We start from the raw sequence: 26,081 nt of genomic DNA on the forward strand, positions 1-26,081 counted from the left end.
AGGAATCCTGGATGAAAAATAATCATGTAGCAGAAAACATGATACAGTTTAGCTGTTACAGTGGGTGACAGAGCTACATGTAAAAGCACTTTTTGAAATGCTTTTGAATAGCAAGAACAGTCTGTGAGACCAGGATAGGTTTATATACAGTTCACAAAACTCTGTCAAGGCTACAGCCATGGCTGTGGATTATGGTACCTAAGCCTATTGCCATTCTTGCTGTAAGCTGCTCTCCTTATCTAGTTGTAAAAGCTGCAGTCCTTCTGTGGTGCTTAGTGTGTTAAGCAGGCAGGGAATTATTTCGGGAAGTGGGATGCCAGCGTTTCCTTCGGTGCAGTAGCACTGGGAGCTTTCATGTGGCCAACACACAGCTGCAGTTCCCTTCTTGCTGCACACGTAAGCAGCACCTGCACAGCTGCGTGCCCAGCTCGAGCTCTTCTGGGCATGTGATGTGACACCAGGCTGGCTGGCTGCCACGCAGTGTGGCAAACACGTTTTCCCTTTGCATGACAAAAGTGGGAATATAGTTACATCCCATGGAGATGTGATAAGATTTTAGTCATTAATTGACTCTGTGTCTCTGTGCTTCTTTTGGACACAGACATTTGAACCCTGTGGTCCAGAACTACCTTCCTTAAGAAAACTTGGTGGAGCTTCATACATTATCCAGGTAGTGCAGAGCCTTCTCTGCATAGTTCTACTGCCAGGATGCTTGATGGAGGCAAAGCACATGAAGCACATGAGCTTAGCATGCCCAATCTTGTTTTTTAAGTTTGAAATAAATCTACCCCATCATTTTTTTAATATTAAAAATAAAAGGAAATTAGTTAGGCTTTTAAGATAACTATTCCATCAAGCTAATGATCTGTGAATTAAGCAGTATTCTGATGAACTCCAGAGTGGCTGAATTACAGATTCAGGGGCTGGGGGCTCCCAGATCAGTTTGTAATGCTGTGAACTTACAACTGTCTAAACATGCCCTGCAATAAGTCATTGCCATGGTCTGCAAAAAAATAAATGGTTGTTATTTCTTGTTTCACAAGTACAACAGACATTCATTATCAGGCATGATCAATATTACCTTTATTTGCTCTGTATAACTTAATTGATATCACATGATACAAATTTTGTATATTTAGCCTAAAAGTTCTGCCCTTTGAAAATAGGGACTGTTAGAATCATAAAGAATTGGATTTTTGGGAAAAGAGCTTTGTCTTTTTTATTTCAAAAGTAGTGAAATAGAATATTTATGGAAAAATAACCAAATAAGCTACATAGGTGGCAAAAAAGATTTGTACAAATTTTAGGTGTATAAAAATTGGATATTTAATTCAGAATTAAATATTCAAGACTCCATTCATAGCAAATATAAACAAAATAGATGCAATTAATCTGATCCATCATGTTAGAGAGATAAATAATTGTCTAGAGGTGCTTTCCTTTTTCTCTGCTGTCTATAGAAGAATCATAAGGTGACTAGCTCAGACCCATAAACTAAGGTTGGCTTCCTTAGTAGGAGAATTGAAAACCCCATCCTTTGATGAGTCTTCTAGTTTATACCAGAAGAGGGAACAACTTCACAGCCCTCTCCAGACTGACATGCTCCAGCTAAATAGAACTAAAAAGCCATTTCTTGTGAGTTTGAGATTTTTTTTTTCTTTCATCTTTCTTATCAATACTAAAGTATTATTTTGGAAATAAAGTTCCAGCAGGACAAATTGTTCATATAGATCTGATCTAAATAACTTGGCAGAGGCATATTTTTTTGGAGTGGAGAACCTGATGCCCAATCCATCTTTTACCAGAAAATAATGAATACTCTGTGCAGCATGGTAACAGCTATGAAGATCTGCTTTATTTTTTTAAAAATCCAGACTTCAATCTTTCTGAGAAGAAATGTAGAAGGAAAGTAATCTCTGGTCTTTCACAGGTACATTACTAGAAGTGGAAAAATATACTTGGGTTGCATCTTTTTCTTATCTATTACTCAAAATTATCAAGAAATACCTCCCTACTTTAAATTGAGCAGGAAAAAAAGAAAAATTGTTTAGCCATTTTTAATATTTATTATTATCTCATAAGACTATCTTGTTTTTTCCAATAGAATATGCTTATTTCTAATTAAATATTTTCTGGCTACTGGATCTATAGCTGCATTTTTCTTTTTAAGCAAAACATAAAATGTTACAATCCTTGTCATATTCAGGGAACTTACAAGCTAGCTGGTCAGATCCTTCCATTTGGTCTCTGCTTTATTGTTCTTTAGGTGCCAGTTATGGTCAATCCATTATGTTTAAATTGTTGGCCATCACTGTCTCCCTCTTTTTCAACTGACAGGACACAGCAGGAGAGGAATTTCAAAATGTCTGGCAAAACTCATTACTCCTCATAACTACTGCTGTGCTCAGCTAACTGGAGTTGTGGCAGCATAAGCCTTAAATGGCTGACAGCATACTAAACATCATATTCATTAGCTTTCTCTTTTCTTTTTTCATTTTTTTCCAGACTTTGTTTTTTCATTTTCTATTAAATCTTCTCTCAGAAGAAACTTTCAGTCACTTGAATGAACAGCAAATCAAAACAAAAGGTATTTCAAAAGAAAAATTAACAGAATTTTCTTACATGAAAATTTCCCTACATAACACAGTACAGTTACTGCACACTGTACTTCTACACACTGTAGAATATATTATTATATTATATATTATCATATACTGTAGAAGTATATTCTTATGCTGCCATTTTTTTTTCTCCCATGTACTACTCAACACATAGATTAACAAAGTCACCTATGCATCAGGTTTGGTAAATAGCAAAGAAGAGACTTCTTTATTTACAGCCTTCCCCTTCGGTGGTTGCTTTTTGGAGTGATGCACAGCTGATACGCATTCTATGGATAAATCTCAAGATCCAGGATGTATCAGGATTCTTGTCTAGCCCATATACCAAAACTTGTTACATTTGTAAGATGATCATTCTGTTGATGGATTAATTTTTTTCCCCAGAAAATGGTGACTGTATTGAGGACACATTAAGAGTACATTGTATGTTTTCTAGGGAATGTTTTCTACAGAGTCCAAATGCAGAGATTTTTTGATCACTGGAGACTGAACCCTAACTCCCTGCATGGGATGCAGACCATCTCCATCATCATCAGAAACTGCCAATGTGATTGAAGAAGTTTAAGGAACTGAGGAACTTTGTGTCACAACCAGCTCTTGAAGACTCCTCAGGGAGTGCTATAAAAATGAGTTTTTTACTAGTCCCAGAGTCTCAGATACCACACCATCCCTCCCAGATTTCCTATTGCCTACCTCATGACTTTACCTTTTGATGATTTTATGTGCAGTTCTGTGGGTCTGAATTTTGTTCTCTCCAAGCTACATAGCTTTTCCCATTAGAGAAGGAACACTGAGGAGCACTTGGTATCTCAAGTTTCTCTGCCACGGGGGAACTAGGATTTGGTAGTGCAGGTGATAGCACCATGGCAAAGAGAGGAAGAAACATCCCTTGTTTAAGTTCCTTTTGTTGACTTTGCTGACTTGGAAGATCAGTTTAGCTTGAAAGATGCTCTTGGCAAATGTGTTTAAGTAATTTTGAAGTAATCTGAAGTAATTTTGGTTTTCCTTTCTCAGCAGACTTGTTATGAGTTTTTGTAGTGATGCCTAGGTATTATTTGGCATTTTGGAAATGGCTGTATGTGAAAACTTTAAAATTTTCATGTTTAAAAATGCTGATGGAGAAATGCCACAAAGTTTATTACATGTGCAGATAAATGTAGATATATATACAATTTAGGGAGTTGGAGACTGATATGATGGGGGTGCTTAAGATGCTGACAAAACAGAACAGTTCTGAGGTTTAGAAAAAGACATTACCAAATTCTTTCATTAAAACCTTCACAAGTTATTAGTTATCATCCCTGCATCTACATAGCTGTTAGTATTTAATATTTTTTTATAATATATGAGCATCCTTTTAATGTATTTGGAATTATATTCTGCCTATTTGCAGTGTCTTGTGCTTATTTTTTTAATTTGTTTTTACCTGGATCCCTTCTACATTAAACCAATCACATCTTTGCCCCTTTTGAGTCACAATGCTCACATACTGATGCAAAATGCATATGCAGAGTGTTTGTCTGCCTATGGTATTGAAGTTTTACAGCCACTGTTTTGGCTGAAAATTGAATGAAGGGGCTTTATTCATTTACCAACAAGTTGAAAATTAATCAGATTTCTTCTGACAGGTCTGTTTATGGTTAATTTGACCCTTTGTCTCCTCATCCATCTGGTATCATTGCCTCTGTTTTCATTTACAGCAAGAAACTGCTGCTTGCTTTGCATCTTTTTGCAAAATCATTATAGGAAGTAAATCCTAATAGAGACACAAAAATGCTTTTCAATAAAATAATTCAAATTTATTTGTGGGCAATTTGTGTTATTAAACTTGCTTGCGTTCTTTCTGACTTAAAGAGACATGGTTCTACAGACAATTCTTAAAAGAACTCGAATATCATGACAGATAGTACAGTTGGGCAGTCCTTGGCAGTTTATTGACATGTGCAGTCTAAATAGAAGAGGAGGAGGAGGAAGAGAGCAGAGATGCCTTAGTGGAAGAGGCCATGGTTGAGCAGGTATTGTCCTGTGACCCATGGGAGGAACATGCTGAAGAAGACATCCACTGCATGGAGGACTCTGCACCGGAGCATGTGGATATTTCCTAAATGATTTGTGGTCCATGGGGAGCCCGTGTTGGAGAAGGTTTTCACTGAAGGACTGCAGTCTATGGAGAGACCCACACTGGAGACGGGAAAAAGGATGGAGCAGCAGAAAGGAAGTGCTATGGACTGACTGTGACCCCATCATTCCTCATCCTCCTGCACTACTTCGAACAGGGAGAAAGTAGAGAAGTTGGGAGTGAAGTTGAGCCTGGGAAGAAGGAGGGATAGAAGGAAGGTGTTGTTTTAATCTGCAGGCTCTTTTCATCTTTGTCTCTCCCAGTAGAGGCTTGTGAGAGGAGTGAAAAGGAGGGAGTGGCTGGGTGGGAATCCGTCACCTGGCCAAGTTCAAACCACCGTGGTAGGAAATGACAGGTTTAAATCTACTTGCCACTTTGGTCAAAAGACAAGCAAATCATAAGCTCATGACAAGGAAAATCATTCACCTTCAAAGATACCAGTCAATCTTACAGATAAATTTAATCTCACCCACCCAACAAAATGACAGTTGCTCAACAGACACAACAGGGAAAATTCCATTACTTACAGTGATTCAAGGAGGCCATTCAGAATAAGCATTACTGCTGGGCAGTAAATCCAAGTCAGTTATCAGACTTTTTCTCTCTTTTGTCTTTCTTTGATGATAAACCCTCATTTTACAACATACTATAATTCTTAGTTTAAGAAATTTTTATAAGAATGCCAAAGGATTTAACTTCTAGACAAAACTGATTGTTAGGATATGTTTTATAGAAACTCATTATTTTTAACTTATTCATGTTCTTTCTCTGATCGAAACTTTAATTGTTTCTCAGCTATTTAAGATAAGGCTCTTTTGAAATTTGTAGTTAAAAATACCATATGTCTAAATGTAAACCACTGCATAATCCCTTCCTGATTCCACTGCTATGTGAATACTAAAAAAAATTACCTACAATATAACAAGGATGTCTGATGCTATAACTGGATAACAAAGTAAAAAGTGATTTAAATGTAAAAAACCAAAACCCCCAAAATGAGTTGCAAACAATACTATCATTTGGGGAATTAATTAGAAATCTGACAATGCTCAAGCAATTTCCTTACCAAACTACTTTTAGTAGACAAAATATGCCTTTATTTTTGGTCTGGCTGAGATGGAGTTCACTTTCCCTTAGCAGTCCTCACAGTGCTGTGCTTTGCACTGGTAGCTTGAAAGATGTTGATAATACACCAGTGTTTGGCCACTGCTGGGCAGTGCTGGCACGGCATCAGCTCTGTCTCTTAACATCCTCCCCCATCAAAGGGGCTGGAAGTGGACAAGTTCATGTGAGGGGACTCAACTAGGCCAGCTGAGCCAAATTTACCAAAGGGGTATTCCATACCGTATGACATCAGCTCAGATATAAAACATAATGTAAGGAGGAGGGATGGGGTGGGGTGCATTTGTTATTTGCAATGTTTGCCTTCTGGAGCAACCCTACATGTGCTGAAGCCCTGCTGCCCAGGAAGTGGCTGAACATTGCCTGCTCATGGGATGTAGAGGATAAAACTTTTTTTTTTTAGTTTTGCTTATGCATGTGCAAAAATTTGCTTTCACTTTAGTAAAGTGCCTTATATCAACTTATAAATTGTTTTCCATCTTATCTTCTCTGCCCTATCCAGCTAGGTAGGGGAGTAGTAGAGAAGTTTGGTGGGTATCTAGCCACCTAGCATCTAGCCAAGGTCAATTCACCACAGTCTTTCTAAGACAAAAGGTAAGCAAGTAAAAAGAATGCCTTGTCAATTGTCTAAATTAAAATGTAAAAATGCCCCTTAGGAATAACTAGATTAAAAAACAACAACAAAAACCAACCCAAAACAAAACAACTATTTAGCGAAAAGAGAAATAAGTATATTTGAATTTGTTCAAAATTAAAATTTAACTCCTAATGGACCTGAAGGAAAATAAAGCGAAATATCAGAAAATAAACTAAATAAAAGGGTGAGATTGCTGACTTTTGAAAGATCAGAAGATCCTTCTTCTTGTCAGAAGATGGATAAACAAAGGCTGAGTAACTGATGTTGAAAGAAAGCTATGATCTTATCACATAGATCACTTGTTTGTGAGCAGAAATTGCTAACAATACAACCCAAAAGAGTATTAAAGGAGTAAAAGCCAGACAACATTAATTCATAATTCTGAATCTCAAAAAGGCTGAAAGAGCCTTTAATTTCTTCTTCCCTGGAGTTATGAAGAGGAAGGGGTCTAAGTCTCCCTAAACTGAACCCTGAACATTGTCTGGTTCCATCTATGGTTTAACAATATGCATCACAACTACTTATTGCTGCGAAGTCTGGCTCAAAAACAATCAAAAATGAGTTAAGAACAAAACATTGTTAAATGCCATGTAAATCTGGGATAACAATGTGACCATACTTATATGGTCTTGATGACATGTACTTTGTCTGGAAGTGCAGCTAAGACCGAAGCATGAATCAACAAAATTAATTCTAAAGACAAGTTCAGGGAGTTAGATTGACATGCACTTGAAGTATTTTTCATTTAAAGCTGTTGATGCCAAATACTGTAAGTGAAGCAATCTTTGTTTATTGTGCTTCTAACTATACCTCATTTTTATTTCCACCCTCTCTCAGCACATAATTGTCAGACTGAAAATGTAGAAATACTACTCTTCATCCTCCACCCAGTGTAAATGAAACTGTTTGCATAGCTATTTTGATCCTGTAAGAAATGCTACAGTGACACACTTTGTCAACAACTGTATTTTGATCATTGATCACAGCCAAGATTGGCATGTGATAACTGGTCATAGCTATGGTGTTCTCTACACTCAGTAAGTGACCTCCTTGTGACTGAGAAAAATATAAAGTTTCTTTAGATTCCAATTTCTTATTACAAAACAACGGGACACTTGAGAACTGGAAACCTGCTGATCACATGATGTCTGATTCTACTTTATCTACTCACCTAGAAACTAAACCCATGGAGTTTCAAAATTATGAGCACTTTTTCTTTTGAAGAGCCTTTAAAGGTTATTAGATTAGATTATTGACTACTGAGAGAAAATGCATTGTATTTTGTAAACTTGAAGGCTAAAATTCAGCATCCTGTATCAATCATAAGCATAGGTTATATGGGAACATGGTCAGACATCTGAGGGTGAGACCTGGGGCAGATTGTTTTCTTATATGTAAGGAGCTGTTTGGGAGGAATACAGATTACAGGGTGCCTCTGTAACTCTTCAGGGGAGCTATAGATCTGTGCTGCTAAAAAAACCAGAACTTTAAAAGCAGGGGCATGATACTGTTTCTACACCATACTTTTCCCTCAGTGTAATTTCATCCCTTCTACTTGGTTCACAGTCACTAGATTAATGCATTGGTGACTGAAGCCTCAAAAGTTAAAGTGAAGCTATACATATTATTATATTTTGAAGGACTGTAAGATACCTTTAGTACTGAAAACATGCTCTTTGGAATTACAGATTAAGAACATCATAACACATCTTCTGAAGATCAAATGCAATGTCACATCTTTAACTGATATAGATCTTTATATGTTCAAGATACTTTAGTCAGACTATTCTGCTTCACCCCAGCTGAGAATCCAGCTGCTGTTTCCTCATGATCATATAAGATTTTCTTATCTGACCAAAACACTTGTCCAATTCCTATTCAAAAACAATTGTGCTGCACATTAGAAATGAGCAGAGCCTGGATTATTCATCAGACACCTGGTGTTGCATTTTCTTGCTATACAGTCTTTTCACTCAGTGACATTACAAACTGTGAGTATCTCATGGTTTTTTACCCTGCTGTCACAAAGTTTTCATTGTAAAAGGGATATTGCAGCACCATGCTTGTCACAGAGTAGGCTAATCAGTAAACAGACATCTTGTGATTTCCACAAATCTGTTTTATTGGACAACACTCAGGAATGATGGAATTCAATATGCTAGCACCATTCATTCTATGATTGATTTAATGTTTAAATAACAATTTCATTTCCTCAAAATTTTAGTGTACTTGAAGTGTACTGCAGCTTGAGCAAACCAGTATGTTGTCTCAGTCTTCCTCACATTGATGTTTTGTCACTGCTTTTCATGGCAACAGGGTTAGACTTTTTACTGAGTCATTCCTTTTCAAAGGAAAATTCTGTCCTGTGTTTGACGGAGATGCACAGTCTTGGAATTCGGTAGCCAGGGAAAATAAGATCTGTTGCATTCTCACTTGATAATTTTGAGCCTTAGGTTTGAGGTTTTGTACAACAGAGTAGAAACAGAAGTGTTTGGCAGTGGAGACTTTGACTTCTGTGTTATACACGTCGACTATGTAAGAACTTTTTGTTTACATCAGCATCACCTTGAAAAAATATTAGTTTCTGTTACTCCAAGACCCATTTGTGGGTGTGTGTTATAAGGTATACCTTATATTAGCAATTATTTCCTTGACTAATCCTCAGAAAGGGTAGAAAATTACTTAAAAATTAGCGACCTTAAATTTGTCCCTCCAATTGCATCCTTTATGACATTTTAGTCTAGTACTGTATTTATATTCTCTTTTTGATTTTAAGTTTTTTTGCTATATAGTATTTTAAGTTTAATCAAAAGTCAACTTAGAAAGGCCATTCTGCCTAAGGGATATTTTTCCATTAAGTATTTGACATATTGGTGGCCTTGAGGGATTATTGGTTTTTGAAGAAATATTAGCAGCTGGAAATTTGCATTTTAATACAGTTCTCCTCAACTACTCAAGCAATTTTATTTTTAAGACCTGTGACAGGCTTCAAAGCCTTAGTTCTAAAGCAATCTTGCCAAGTAGTAGCTAACATAATTTTACTACAAATGACTTAGTTTCCTAATAGGTTTTCCTTTTCAAAATCTTGTTTGAGGTGTCTGTGAAATCAATACCAAAACTTTGAGATTTGCACTAGAACTAGCATTGCTAATTTGTCTGAACTAGAGAGAACTGGAAAAGAAATGCACTCTAAATTCTCCAACCAAAAGAAAGAGAAAAGTGAAAACTAAACACAAACATGATGTGAGTTCTCTAAACCTAAGGAGGACAACAACCTCTGTAAAATTATTATTCTTGATCAGTATTTTCTAAAATTATGGCTTACAAATAGGCTATCATAAACACTTTTGTTGTTTGATGATATCTGAGGCTTTTAGGTGAATCAGATGCAGGAAAAAGCATTTACAGTGAAATTAGAACAGACTGCACACTAAGGAAGTGCTGATATGTGATACACATATCAGTGTATCACACTATGCATGTGATGTCTGTCCCAGCTGCCATTCAAGTGAAAATGCCCATTGACTTCATGTGTTTTGTGTCAACATAACAAAGAATTTATGAGCCAGTGACAGTTTTGAGAATGGGCTAGACTGAGATAATCTTTCCTGACATGTTAGCGTTGCTGATTGAAATTAAGCAGGCACAGTCTAATCAAACTATCATACTAATCATATATTAGAATATGATTGAAATTTTGGCTTTGTTTTGGTTGATTTTCTGTAGGTTTTTTTGGGGCTGGTTTTGTAGGTTTTTTGTTTCTCTTTTTTTTTTTTTTTTTTTGAGAATGAAATTGCAGGACAAAGTTGGAAAGGTATAGGAATTTAGCTAAATATTTGTGGAATAAACCATAACTGGCTGTAGTTGTAGAAGGGGGAAAAAAGGCACTAGTTGGGAAAAAACCATTGTCCAACTTCTCCATAGATCAAGTCAAGTGTAAAAATTATCTTCAATGAACTCCTTTCAGAGGAAATTATGATGTGATTTCTCTTTCAGAAGAAAACCCTAAAACCATAAACCTAATCAAAAGCCTTGATAACTGTTGGGAGCTTTTATATTGACCTTAAAATATCTCAGGTTTGAAATTTATTATTAGAACCCAAAGTAGTTTAAAGAAAGACAGTAATAGATCTCTTACTTTCCTGGTTTCTATAGAAAGACTTTTATTTATGATATCAGTGTGGCTGACACATCATCTCATTACAACTGAAAGTCTCATTGCAACTGGTAGTTTATCAACTGATTGTTCAGTATTGATTGGTTCAGTATTCAGTAGTTTCACATATGAACATGGAAGAGCTTCACTGAATATCATAGGAGTTCTACTGGACATTATGGAAAAAGTCCAAAACCCCAGCCAGGATAAGTTTTCAAATCAGAGACTCAGGAGTTTGACTTTAGTTCACAAATACTAAGACCATTGTTTTTAATGAATACATTTTGAGTGTGTTTGTCTTTTGGTTTCTGAATTTTAATTTGTCAGTTGTGGTTTGAAATACTTAACATTGCTGAATTTCCAGAACTTAAACAATGTTCCTTTCACCAACAATTCCTCTTCTACATTTTTTCCTCAAAGTGTCAAATCAGTTCTGGACCCAAAGGGCCCACAGAAAGTCTGAATTCAACCCCCATATCTGACCATGCCCTAAAGGAGCATCTAGTCACATATTCTGACCCTGAACTTCACTTAGATTTTTCATTGTTCATAGAATCAGAGTATTTTGAGTAGGAAAGACCCTTTTAAAGGTCATTTATTCCAACCTCACTGCAATGAGCAAGGACATCTTCAGCTAGGTTAGGTTGATGAGAACCCTGTCCAACCTGAAGGTTTCCAAGGAGGGGGCACTGACCACCTCTCTGGGCAACCTGTTCAGGTGTCTTACAACATTCATTGTAAAAATCTTCTTCCTGATATCTAATCTAAATTGACTATCCTTTAGTTTGAAGCCATTTCCTCTTGTCCTGTCACTACAGATCCTACTAAAAATGTCTTCCCATATTTCTTATGGACTTCCTTCAGGTACTGAAAAGCTGCAATAAGATCTTCTCTTAATAAGCCTTATCTTCTGGTGGCTGAACAATCCCTATTTTCTCAGCCTTTCCTCTAAGGAGAGGTGCTCCATCCCTGTGATCATATTGTTGGCCTCCTCTGGGCTCGCTCCAACAGCTCCATGTCCTTCCTGAGCTGGGCACCCCAGAGCTGGGTGCTGTGTTCCAGGTGGGATCTCTCTCACCAGAGCAGAGCAGAGGGGCAGAATCCCCTCCCCTGCCCTGCTGCCCACGCTGCTTTTGGTGCAGCCCAGGACACCTTTGGCTTTCTGGGCTGGGAGTGCCCATGGCCAGGTCATGTCCAGCCTCTCACTCACCAGCACCCTGTCGTGGTTTTAAACTAGTAACAAAAATTACTTATTTTTTGCTGTGAGATATGGATTAAAATAAAACAGGCTTAAAACTTAAAAGGAACAAAGACAGTTTATTTACAAACTACTAGAATAAGAATACCAGAATAAACTTTCAGAAAACCCTTTTACTTCTCACTACTTGACTATTTCTTTGTACACATAGAGACAAAAAATTTTAGAATCTTGGTGGTCAAAACCAGTCTCAATTTCTAGAGTCTTTTCATCAGTCCCCGTAGAGAAACAGAAGTCTCTTTCTGCCAATCTATGGAGTTTTTAGAGTTTACTCCTCCCATTGTACACTACTCCGAGGTGTGCATGGGTCAAATGAGTCCAGGGATGCTATTTTTAAGAATAAGTTATTCAAAGGTAGAAATCTTCTTCATTTGTTTCTGTGAGCCTTCCTGGAAAACAGCCATCTCCTTGGCCCCTTTAAGGCTTTAAAATCTTCACTTCACTCGTAAGTTCCAGCAACTCACAGTATCACAACCACTCTCTCTTTTCTCTAAAGTCCACACTTTGAATACTCTATTCCTCCCATACTCTAGTCATGAATTAAAGGAGTCTTTTAAACTACTATGGTCCATCTCCATAGATGTAACAGAAAGATATTTCAGCTGTAAAGCATCTTCTTATTCCCTCTTTCTTATTTAAACTTAACTCTTTTCCTCACTGTTTTTAGTAGTTCTATGATGTCTTTTGCATGTTGATTGTCTCCTTTTCTTTGTCTTTCTGAGAAAAAAAAGAGTAATCTGTACGTCTATCAGGTAGTAAAAGAATTAAAGCCTTAGAAAAGCTGCACGAGTTCATGGTGTCAAGTTTCAGTCCAGCAGCAGAAACTGAAAACCAAGCTCGGCTGACCAGCTCTGCTTCTCCCCCCTCTCCCTGTGGCCTTGTCGGCCTGAAAGGGGAGGGGGGGGAAAGCCAAAACAGAGCTTGTTACCTCGTCAAAAGCCGGAAACTAAAGAGAACGAGAGAGCTCTGAGTGTACTTCTTAAGGAGGTGTTTACAAGTTGAATTCACTTTTTAATGGTCAGAACGGCTGTCAATTCTTGGAAATGACTGATAATTGGTCTGGAAGAAAAACTCCCATCAGCCACCAGTAGCTTCAACTTCCCCTCTTTTTACTCTGTCTTAAAGGTGAAGCTACCCCATGACACACCCCCAGGTCCTTCTGGGCAGGGCTGCTCCACACCCCTTCATCCCCCACCCGTATTGGTAAAGGGGATTGTCCTGACCCGGGTGCAGGACTTTGCACCTGGCTTTGTTTATCCTCTTGAGTTCCCATGGGCCACTTCTTAAGCCTGTCCAGGTCCATTTAGATAGCATCCCATCCCTCAGGGCTGCCAACCCCATCAATCCACTTGCCTTCCATGCTAAAAGGCCTGAAGAGTCTTCCAGAACAGTTCTGGATTAATCTTGGGTTGAGTGCAACTCCTGATATATCAGGACACTATCAGATATCCTGATAGTGACATCTTCTGCAGGTTGCCATCTTCTGTTTTGCATTTATACTGAATGGCTATGGTGAGGTAAAGAAACAATTCAGGAAGTAATCCTTAGATGTGTAAAATTATTTTAATCCTCTTGGTCTGATATAATGATATTCCTCAGTAGAATCAAAGAAACATTTACTTTACAGCTTTTCTCAGATAGTGGCTGAAACTGGATTCCTCAGAGGGGTGGATGTAGTTTATTGTAGAAATAATCTGGTTTAACCTGTTCATCAAGTCTTTTCTTTCAGATGTCCTCAATTTTTTTTTTTTTTATGTCTAAACAAAAAGAGTTTCTGGTTTTTTTATACAGATGTTTCTATTTAGATATCAAATTTTTCAAACTATAACGAGTCAAACTGTGATGAAGCTGGTTTATCCTTAGATTTCCATTATTTCTTTTGGATTCAATAGGCTAATTTACAACTGCTAAATTATAGGAATGTTAAACATTTATTTGACTCAGTTTTAAGTGAATTTTCTCCTCTCACTTTTATTTTAATTTCAAATCCAATTATACTATTGTTATTAAAAGCAAGACCAGGAAACAGCTCTCTTAGTTATAAAGTTAAAAATTTCTCTGAAAACTCTGTGGAAATAAGAAATTTTAGGATATTTGTAAAAATCTCATCCAATTAGATAAAAAGAGTTTAAATAGGTAGAGGTTAATCCATGTGACATAATGACCTATAAAATAGTGTTAAAACAGAAATATGATTGTCTACACTACCTTGGGCTCATTAAAAATACTTTAAAAGATAATTTTTTTAAATCATTAAAAATTATGCAACCTGAGTTTGTATGTGTGGGATGCAGTTCTACTTTTAAAGTTATGTATATATTTCCTAAAAAATGGAAAAATGTCAATGTACCAGTAACTGAATACATCCCAAAGCCCCCAAATTTCTTTTTAAATTGGTAATCATGTGACAAAATACAGATTTTTTTCAGTCTTGATAAGACCTGTGTGTTGATTTAAACACCTCAGGCAAATAAGATTCACACATAAGAATATGATTACTGCTAGAGGATGTAACTTTATTAACTTAATTAACATAATGATAACTGGGGAGATGCAAAACAGCTATTTCACCCAATATCACTACCTAACAGGAGTGCTCCAGAGTGCTTTTACCTAGAATATATCAATCAAGTTAATAATAAAACAGCAATCTTCATTTACATTCCTTGGCAGCTGACAGTCAAATCCTTTCCCCTTTTTCTTCTTGAGTCAGGGATCAAGGTAAAGTGTCTCAGTCTGTGCTTAAAATTTTCCTGTGTACTGGGGCAGGTCAACCACTAACTTGGAAGACTTGAAAATATCTGAAATTTTCCCCTTGAATCACCTTGGACCTTGTAGTATGAGGTCATGGGTTTCAAGTCAGCAGAAACTCCAAACCCCCACATATTCCAAAACATTTGTCACTATAAACTCCTTTGAACCTCCTGAGGGGGTGTGTGAAATATGAGAAAATTAACGCTGCAGAAAACTATCTTCAAGATACAATAGAGGACAAACTATGGACAATATATCACTCTCTCAAATTCAGGAATTAAAGACTAGCTATAACTTAGAAATGCAGAAGGAACTGGAGACCAGGCAGATTTAGTAAAAGCTAAAAGTTAATGGTAATATTGAGCCCATATAATGGTTTAGTTTGCACAGCTAAAGTTGAAGTATCCTTTATCACTAACTCTAGGCTATTTTTTTTTTCTTCTGTTAAGGAAGATCATTATAATGCACTAGTCCAGGAATTAAGTAACAGAGCTTATAAAAATGATACTAGATGAGAAATTTTCAGTAGAAAATACTGAGATACTGGAAGGGAATTACCCACATGAATGTACAGAATTTTTATTTTTTTTTAATCAGGAAAATTTTTCAATTCAGCACTAAATTTCTGTCAAAACTAAAAAAAAAATCAATCCTATTGTTGCAAACAGATAACCATGCACTGATAGTATGAAAAAAGATTTTACATCCTTGCCCTAACTCATTTGAAATGAATGTCTTGAACTTGCAATTCTCATCTCTCATGGGAGCTACTGCCTCTTCTGAACAGATGCTCTTTATTTTTTCCCATAAAAGACTTCAGAAGTCTCAGTTTTGGCTTGATTCAGACTTATCATAGGCTAAGAAAATAATTTCCTATACAGTTCTTCAGTGCTCATACCTTTGAGTAATATTTGTCAGTATGTTTCCTTAAAAGGTAGCTAATATTTGCAAACTTCTTGCATAGCAAGTGAAAACTCCCAGAGTAATTTGGAAAACTGTTGAATTTAAAACCAAATGTCACAGGCCTAAGAGAATAAACATGTTCTGAAAATATAAATGAGGGTTTGGTTTTCCATACACAGCAGATAAAGTGGCTTTCTCTAGGAGTATTTTAGGCATTCTCTTGCAATTGTCCATATTTTTGCCCATGTTCTCATCTAATATGTTTGTGCTGGGTCTGATACTCCTATGATCCTGATGAAAAACATAAACAAGGTCAGTTATGAAAATCAAACCAGCAGTGAAAAAAAAAAAAAGAAAGGAAAAAAAGAACTATTTAGATGTAACTGTTTGTCTCCTTTTTTTAAATAAAAAAGGTTTAAGAGGAAGCCCTTGTATTTGGTTTGTGTGGCAAGGTTTTGGAAGCAGGGAAGCTACAGGGCTGGCTTCTGTGAGAAGCTGCCAGAAGCTTCTCTAAGCTCCAGTGGAGACAAAACCATCCAGATCTAAGATTAACCCACTGCTGGCCACGGTTGAGCCCATCAGCAGTGGCAGTAGCACCTCTAGGATACTGTAACTGAGAAGGGGGAAAAAGATGCTGCAGTGCAGCAACTGCAGACAGATAAGAGACAATATGAGAGAATCTGCAGACAGGAAGATTGGTGAAGAAGGGGTGGACAGAGCTGCTTCAGGTGCCAGATCAAGGACTCCCCAGAAGGCCTTGGAAAAGACAATGGAGAGGCAGGCTGTCCCCCTGCAGCCCAGGAAGGTCCACAGTAGAGCAGAAATCAACTTGCAGCCTGTGCAGGACTCCATGCTGAAGCAGGGAGGTGCATCCCAAGAAGCCTGTGAGCCCATGGGAAGCCTGGACTGTGCCAGCTCCTGGCAGGACCTGTGGAGTCAGAGATGATGCTGGAGCAGATTTGCTGGCAGGAGCTGTGACCCTGTGGGGTCTCCCACTGCAGAAGTGAATGAAGAACTGCAGCCTGTGGGAGGAACTCATGCGGGAGAAGCTCCCATGGGATGTCTCTCATGGGAGAAACCTCACACTGGAGCAGAAGAGTGTGAATAGTCCTGCTCTGAGGAGGAAGGAGCAGAAGCAACAGTGTGTGATGAACTGACGGCAGGCCCCATTCCCTAATCACTGTGCCACTTGGGGGAAGGAGATAGAGAAAATTTGGAGTAAAGCTGAGCCCAGGAAGAAGGGAAGAGTAAGATTTATATTTTTTAAGAGCATGATTTAAGATTTATATTTTTAAGATATGTATTTTTAAGATTTACATTTTTTTCCTCATTAATTTATTCTGATTTTGATGCATAAAATTAAATATCTAATTTCCTGAAGTTGAGTCTGTTTTGCCCACGATGGTAACTGCTGAATTACTCATCCTGTCCTTATTTTGATCCATGAGCCTTTCCTTATATTTTCTCTCCCCTGCCCAGCTGAGAAGGGGAGTGGTAGAACAGCTTCATGGGCACCCAACATCCTGCCAGGGTCAGGCCACTACAATCATACTTTGGAATAATATAGATAACCTACACAGTATGGTTATAAATTTTCTTCAAGATTTGCTGTGCAAGTTTAAGATCATTTTTCCTTCTAAAATAAGAGCCAGTTTCCTGAGCTATTTGCTTTGTCTTCTGCTGTCTTGTTCTGCATTTAGTATAATATACTGTGCTTGCTCTATGACTGAAATGAATCATTTAATTTACATAAGCTCTTGGATTTGTTCAGCCTTTTATGCCTTCCCATGAGTTGAGGACAATATAGGTTTAGAAGTATAAGGTCAAAAGTGCATGTTTCCGTAAAAAATAAATTCTTTGATCATTTAAATAAGAAATTTTCCTGCCATATAAGTTTTTATCATGGTTTTTAATGTCATTTTTGGCACTCGTCACCTTGGACATTGTATTTTGCATACACGAAAAATACCACTGTATTCAGATTCCACAGTCTCAGTGAATAAAATTACATTTTTGGTAGCAGTTACTTTTTTACTGGGTACAAATACCTGTATCTTTAAAATTAATACCATGAAAGCAAACTATAATTAAAAATATTGAAATTAATCCAGCTAAAGAATGTAACTATTCTTAACTTTTGGACACTGCACAAATTATATTCTAGAGAGCTTAAACTTTCATTTCTTAATTTGTGAGCTTAATTTCTCAATGCTCTCTTGTTTTGAGAACACCGGAACTACTTGGAAGCCGTAATTGTGATTCATGTAAGACCTTTATTTTAAATTCAGGTAATTTTCAGTTCCTTTGGAACAAATTTATTCCATAGGTGCATTATAACACTATTCAATAAATAATTTTGTAATATGCAAACTGAAGGATGTGAAGTTTCCCTGAAATTTTAGTAGAGGTATGTGGTATCAGTAAGTCAGTTCTTACAACCAAAAATAATTTAGCAAGTGACAGTTGCTGATGCTGCACTCTATGACCAAGATGAACAACACAAAATTAGAGCTCTCTTTCAAGGGAGTTCACTAGAACTCTTCTCTGTAAAAGGAAACCAGTGCAAAAAATAAAAAAAATTCCATGGCATGATTTTCAGCATCTCAAAGGACATGTTTTAAAATTACCCAAAGAAGTTAAAAGTAATTCTGAAAATTTAGCACTTGTTTTCTAGGATGGCCCTGCTTGAGCAGAGAGGTTGGACCAGATGACCCCCTTTCAATGTGACCCATTCTGTGATTCTCCTAAATACTTCAGTTGCTTACAAAATGTCCTAACACCCTTGGTGAGAAGGAGAAAGGAATGGATATTCTACTGATTCTATGTTCCATAATGATTCAAAATTAACAATTGTTTTATGTCATTAGAAGCTGGCTACTTTAAAGTGTATTTATTAGGAAATCTTACTTATTGTGGATGTTAGCTTTAGAATAAAAAAACAACCAAAATATTACTTATTCTTATGAACATATTGCTGTCTGTATTAAAAATATGAAGCATTACAGGAAAAAAATCACAGGTAGAAAAAAGAGATATCTTCAGTAGACATTTGTAAAACATTCTGTGAGTAAAAGAAGATGCATAATTTACTGCAGCCTTAGGGAAGCTATAAATTATATTCAGACAAATCACTATTTGTTCTGTTATTGTAGTGAAAAATTCTTCTAGCAACTACCGTGCATCACTGTATCTGTTGATATACAGAACATGCCTTCTTAAAGAAATGTATACAAATAGATGACAAAAATCTTTATCTTTTCTGGCAAAGCCCATAGGGTAAAATGCTTAATTTTCAGTTGAAAGAAAAAAGAAATCTTTTGGTTGCTCTAGGCTATTAGGATTAAACAGTAGAAAAGAAAGATGCAACATGTGTCAAGAGAAAGAAAGGGCAAGAAAAGTGCTAAGACATCAAAAGAGAGGAAAACACAAACCAACATATTCCTAGGGGAGAATTAAAATACAAAAAACAACCAAAAAAAAAAAGTGATAATAATACAGCTAGCTATATAATATAAACTATTTGAATCATTAAACAGAAAAGATAAAAAAACAATGCCAGCAAGACATACTGCATGTTTTGGAAAAAATAAATGGATATGATGAAGACTGTGTGTGTGTGTGTGTTGTAGTTCACCTGACTTGGAATGGAAAATTCCTACATCAACCCTTGAAGTGTTAAAATGCAGAAGCTACTATATTCATGAGGGACTTAACAATAACCATTTTGAAACCCATTAGGTAATGAAGACAGTAAAACATGAAAGTAGTTCCAAGAATACTGAGAAGACAGCTTTATGATCCAGAAAGTAGAAAATGCAACCAGAGGAGAAACTGTCCTGGATCTACTTCTTCAACAGGGAGGAACTAATTGAGAGCGTGAGGATAATACAGAGCTGCTTGCATTACTCACCATATGTACCTGATTGTAAGGAAGTAAATACTCTTGCATGGAGAAACTGAAGAAATATGGCACAGCGGAGAAAGAATATGAGACAGACCAGAAAATGTCTTTGAAAACTATTAACACTGCCTTGCAGTCCTGTGGAAAACAAAGTGTACAATCCTCTAGGAACACGCAAAGAGATGTGCTGCACAGCAGTGGTGCTTGACACATCAACGATGAACTGATACTAGAGGTCACCAATTATCTGCTGAGTAGTTTCTCTCCTGAGCTGGTTTTTTTGCAGTTTGCAGCATTGTGTAGCTATGGTAAAGTAAGTTGTCAGTGAGTTATGTGGAAGAAAACTAGTCTCAGCAGAACAGAGCACAATGGAAACTAATTTATCTAATTTTGCAATTTAAGATAATTTGTTTTAAAATTATGTCAGATATAAATCTACATTACATGAAATGCAACATAGAAATGTTTTGTGCTGTTGCTTGACCCTCAGGAAGATGTAGATGGGAACAGAATAACAAAAGAGCAGAGTGTGGAGCATTCAAGATCCTTTGGATAGTGTTTTATCCAAGAAGGTCTCTACCTTTTTTTCCAGTTTTCATTGGTTATTTAATGGCATAGTCTTTATTCTTCCTCCTCTGTTTTCATCTACACAAAACTCAGCAGACTCAGACTGAGCAAAAAATACTACTGCCAGTTTATAGCCTTCCAGTACCAATAATTACCATTGAGTTCATGCTCACCTAACTCACGTTCTGCAAACTGCTCCAGGGCCTTTAAGCAGAGCTTCTTCCCGGCAAATATCATTACAAGGTGATCTCCCTTCCCATGTGTGGCACTCAGAACTTGTTCTTGCTGAATTTCATCAGTCTCCTGTGGCCCATTCCTCTACAGGCCCCACTGGATGCCAGCTCTGCTCTTGAGCCTGTTGACTGTCTTCTCCAATTTGGTATCATCTGCAAACTTGACACAACTTTTCATCTTCTTCCAATATTCTTTCTTTTGAGTAAATTCTGTCTCTTTACACAGCTTTGTGTGAGGTCTCTTTAGCAGGCCACCTTCTTAGAAACCTCAGAGCTTTCCTGGTAAAACAGAGTTGTGCTGTGTTTCAGTTCTTACCCCAAGTCGTGTCAGACACTTCCAGACTGGACTGAACTGAAGAGAGAATGCATATTCATAGGAAGTAGATACAGTGAAATATTAACAACACCTATCATTTTCTACAGATATGCAATGGAAACCTCATGTAAATTCTATCCCAGTTTCTTTCTTTAAATAATCTTGAATAATTTATTGAACAGTAAAGCTGTTCTGCCACCTTGTTTAAAAGATGTAAACTTGTTTTAATGTTTTAATCCTGTCAAAAATTTGACCTCATTATTCAGCTGGTTTGGCCAGCTAATTTGGGAGAACAAATCTGGCCATGAAAAAAATATTGAAAAAAATCAGCCATTTTTCACTTTTTGCCTCAAGCATGTAACGATGAATGATTCATGGCACTTCTTTCTCTGTGACAGATTCATTATTAAAAGTTTATTTAATTATCAATACTGTGCTCTGCTCTATTAAGAAAATCATATTTTATATTGACTATTACTTGTGAATGAAGCTATCAGTGTCATTCAATCCACTTGAAATCCTGAACATCTGTTTTATTAAGCTGATAGAGTTTGCTATTGACATGTTAAATGCAATGTATTTTACAAGGGCATATTGGCAGTTTCTCTGTGTGTTGAGAGAACTCTGTGGTGTAATCTGGGATATGTGATACCGTGTCCTGTTGTGTTTGGGGTATGTCTGAAGCTCAAAACCTGAGAGATACTGTATTGCAGTGCCCAACAGTGCCAGTCCAATTTATATCATTGCTATTTTCATTACAAATGTGTGTCAAGAAACATAATGATCTCAGCATGTAAATTATATGAGGACATACAAAATAAAGGGATTTGTAATCCATTGTTAATGTCAGTTGTTTTCAGTTTGCCTAAATATATTAAAAACCTCTTATTATGGATATTTTGAAAACACTAACATTAGCATATATTAATGCATGCTTCTTTTTTTTTCTTCATTCCATTTCAGATTAATATCCATTACCATTATCAGTGTTTTATCTCTTTTGTGCTGGAAATTGAATTCTGCATTAGAGAAGGTGGATAATGTTTAATAGGAAGATGAGAAATATTCTGAAATAGAAAAGTTGTTTTTATTTTTTTCTATTTAAGATTGTTTTCATGCTCAAATGATATTTTCTGCTCATTTTCACTATTTTCAATAGTGTTTATCTTGGAAAATACTGGGGTGCATAATTGGCTTTTTCTAAAAAATAGTTCCATATTTAATTTAGAAGCTTTCTTTAAATGCATATGGTACAATTACAAAAGAATGTGTTTATATATTTATTTAAAATACATAAAACACAAGGAAAACAATGACCTTTTTGCTCACTTCAGTGGACTAGTCTTACTCTGCTTCCAGTTTTCAAAGTACTCTATATTATGAGGAATAAATATTCTGTTTCCACGCCAAGCCAATGGGATTTTGCCATTAAACATTTTTCTGTCTCAAAGTTTACACATATAACTGATTTAGCAGGTGCTGTCATAAAGCTGATGCCATTTAAGAGGTAAGAAATTGCAGAAGAGAAGATATTTTGAAATGTTTCTGTGTTTCAAGCATTCTGAGGTTTTCAAGGTTTTGTCTTGGGGTTTTCTCTGAGTGTGTGTGTGTGTGAGTTTTCTTTTTAAATTTATTTTTACTGTACCAACTTTGAAAAAACCCTAACTCACTCTTGGAATATGGGCCAAATTAAAAACCGGAAAATGCAAGAATTTGTATGTAGCATTTAATTAATTTCTTTGAGTAGTCTGTAAAATATTAGTCAAGGAACTGGCAGAGAGATAGGTTTTTATTTTCCATGCATGAGAAAATGCCTTACAACTAATCAAGTGACTGTCTTTAAAGTATAAAGCAGTGTTTACAAATAATAATCAATCACTATGTGGTTAGAAACACATACAGCTTTCTGTCTTGATCAGTAAAACCTTACTCAGTAAAAATCAAGCAACACTCTTTATAAAATTCTTTCTTCCCTGAACCTTCATCTTCCTTTCTTAGGATTTATTGAAGCAGGTGAATATCACTAGAAGATATATTTTTTTCATTGGAATATTCAAAAATCTTCATTTTAAGATACCTGCCTAGACTCAGTGGATGAGACAACTTTTCCCCTGACAGCTATTTACTATTCCTGTGACCAGAGATTATGTGAAAAAATTCCTTTAGAAATGAACTACTTTGTGGAACTGTTGTAGCGTGGGAGATAAGTTCAGAAATGTGCAGAAAGATTCTTTGGATCGAAATATGTAGTAAATCAAAATTAGAGATTTAAGCCACAATAACAAATAGCATAGAAAAGTGGAAGAATAAAAGATGGGAACTTTATTCCAGGTCTTCTATAAAATAAATTAATACTGTGGTTCATGTCATGGCATTGAGACAGTGACTCTTTACAGACCAGTCTAGCATCTTCCAACAAAAACTTTCAATACATTCACATGATAACTAGTTTTAAAAGGTTTTCAGTTTGGTGTCTCTCTCCAAACAAACTTTGGTGGATCCAAGTGTTTGTGTACATGTAGAGAAAAAAGATTCCAAATTACTACATATTTTCACAGTAATTTGAGTTCAAGCAGTTAAGAACTTTATCATAAAGCACAAAGCATCACACTGGGTAGCACCTCTAATGTATGTCATGTACAAATTTAAAGCAGAAAGCAGAGGTCAAACACATTACAAATATCACAAACTCTGTAGTTCTAGTTTTCACATGGTGTGACATAAACTGATCTATATGAAAATCATTGAATGATAGCAACTGGTACTGGAACACTGTATTTTAAAATATCTTCCTTCATTTCTCCCTCTAATGAAGAAAATTCTGTTAATTTGGACATTCTGAGGCTGACAGCTCACCACAAGAACCAAACATCCACCAAGCTAATATCATATACAACCAGACCTTATCAGAGCAACAAGTGACAAACCTGTCCATTGGTGCCAGCACAGTCACCACCATTTCTTCCTGCACTGTCCCAAAGGGAACATCAAAATTCATAGGCGGAGCTTCTGTGCCCAATGCCACATTGAAACTGTGCAGGTGAAGCAAAGCAATCACTTTGTGTCAAAATGGATTTGCTTGGTCAGCTGAGACTGGGAGAAAATTTTCAACAAAATGGCTATTTCCTGGTATTTTAGCTCTGATGCTCATCAGAGAAGTACAAAAAAGCTGCAAAGGTAAATCTGTCAATTAAAATTATAACTCTGCCTTAGGTTTGTGTACTTAATTGTGATACTGTTTTCCAGACATATTACAGTCTCTTTTCTTTCCTGGCTCATGATTTATTATTTTTAACTAGCTTGTCCTCGCAAATGATTAAATATAATTATTTTACTTACATTTATTTTTTCCATTTTTTTTTTGATTTTTTTTTTTTTTTTTAATTTGCTGCTATTTTGTTAAGGATTAGGAAAGAATTTATTTATCTTATTTGTAAGTCTTTTATTTTCAGCTACGTCATCTGATACACTTCTAAAATTCTTACCTGACATACATGTATTATGCATTGTTTATAGTACTGGAAGTTAATTTGTACCTCTAAAATTCAAAACTGAGAGAGAGAGATAACAAGAAACATCTGTTGGACCCTAGCCAGAAGACAATTTTTCAGAGTATTCTTGTAAAATGAAAAAGGTACCCAAGTCCCTCTTCTGAATTCAGAAATAGTTTCAATTTAGATCTCCCAAGATTTAAATATTTGATCCAATAAGTAAATTTCTAACTGCATTTACATCATTTGTCTTCGCAATACTTTGAAAAGTTTAATAGAAGCCTAGTGTGGAAGAAGAAGAAGAAGAAGAAGAGATAACAAATAGAAACAAATTCTATGTTATATTACTATCTGAGTCAATAGGTATTTCCCCGCACACAGTTGCTGGCCCTGGGAGCTGTTCAAAACGTGTGGGTAGAAATGAAATGTGACAATTCCCTGTGCCAGAAGTTGCAACTCTTACCAGCAGTAGCCTCCACAAGACCCTGAAACTGGAGGGATAGAGTGGGAGGAGACTCATCTGAGGACTGCCTATTCTCACCTTACTGCAGTACATTCTTTTGTGATACTGCATGCTTAAAAGTTCTGGTTGCTAGTTCAGAAGCTTAGAAGATGGGAAAATGATGTTTCTTTTCTCCACAACACACACTCTTTGCACAGGTCTTTCATTCCTCAGCTTTCCTTGGACTGAATAGTAACCCTCCAGACCCAGTGTCCATCCTCAGTAGATTGTTTTATTTATTATCCATATTTCCACATCCTTCCAGATACTCTCATAATCTTAACCCTTAACCTTATATTTATTCAGCCATAGTTCTTCTAAGAAAAATATCACAGCCTTCAGAGCCAGGATTAGCTGTATATCCCCTGCCTGGTTCATGGTGCATTTCAGGCTGAACTGCACACAGTCGTTATCAAGTTTCTCTTAATGCATCGAAGGAATTGCTCTTGAGGTTGAATTTATGTTATCAATTTCTATCATGTGGGGAAAAGGTTTTTTTCCATTGCACCATTTTTTTTTGATTGATGAGTTATATGGAACTTAAATGTAACCAAAAGGAGGGGAAAACCCCCCACTCAATTAATGAAGTTTGTCTTGAAGTAAAGTACATTCCAAACTGACTCACTTCAAAGATGTTGATTTTTTTTTTACCTGTATGAACCTTTTCTCCTGGATAGATTTTACACAGTGTAACTCATTATAGTCCACTGAGAGCACTAACTGTGTTTCAGAATAACTAGACTGTTAAGAAATATTCTCTAGAATTAGCCTGGGGAAAAAACTATCCAGACAAAAAAACACTGATAGATCTGCATCAATATAAAACAAGGACATGAAAATATATCCCCAAAAATACAGTTAAATGTTTTTTCAATCTTTATGGCAACATTTACCTAGAACGTGCATTTTTTTTTGGTCAGATTTTAAGAAAAAATAAAAGATTTTCCTGAAAGTATTTAAATCCAATAATAGTGAAAAATATTTAAATTTATCTTCAGGTAATGTTTTTTCCACTGGCTTAGCATAAATGAAATATTTATTTTTATCTGCTATATAAATTGTCTCCCTCTTTCTCTTCTTCCACACTAAAATTTTCTTCACTAATAAATAGACTGGTGGCACCACAGGAATCAATTCCTTCAATTATTCTATGATACAAATATGCTTTACTGCAACAACCTAGGGTGTAGTCTGCTGATTCAGCAGAGCGTGTAGGGTTAACTAAATGTTTTGCTTCAGTACATTTATGCCTATTAAACCTCCACTTATTGCAGTGAGCCATTTTTGATTAATGCTGCTATTTTTGTTTGATGGCGTGGCCGCAAGGTTCTCACAATTTTATGAAATATATTGCTGCTTAAGTTTGTTTGATCGATCAAATCCAAAATCAGATAGCTACGACAATTTACTATTAACTTTGATTTTGTACTTTTAAATATAGTTGAGCTGTTCTTTGTTATGGGTGCTTAATCTGTAAATTTACTGTCACTTATTTTCTGAG

This window comes from Poecile atricapillus, chromosome 2 (genome assembly GCF_030490865.1).
Source record: "Poecile atricapillus isolate bPoeAtr1 chromosome 2, bPoeAtr1.hap1, whole genome shotgun sequence".
In the NCBI taxonomy this organism is placed as follows: Eukaryota; Metazoa; Chordata; class Aves; order Passeriformes; family Paridae; genus Poecile; species Poecile atricapillus.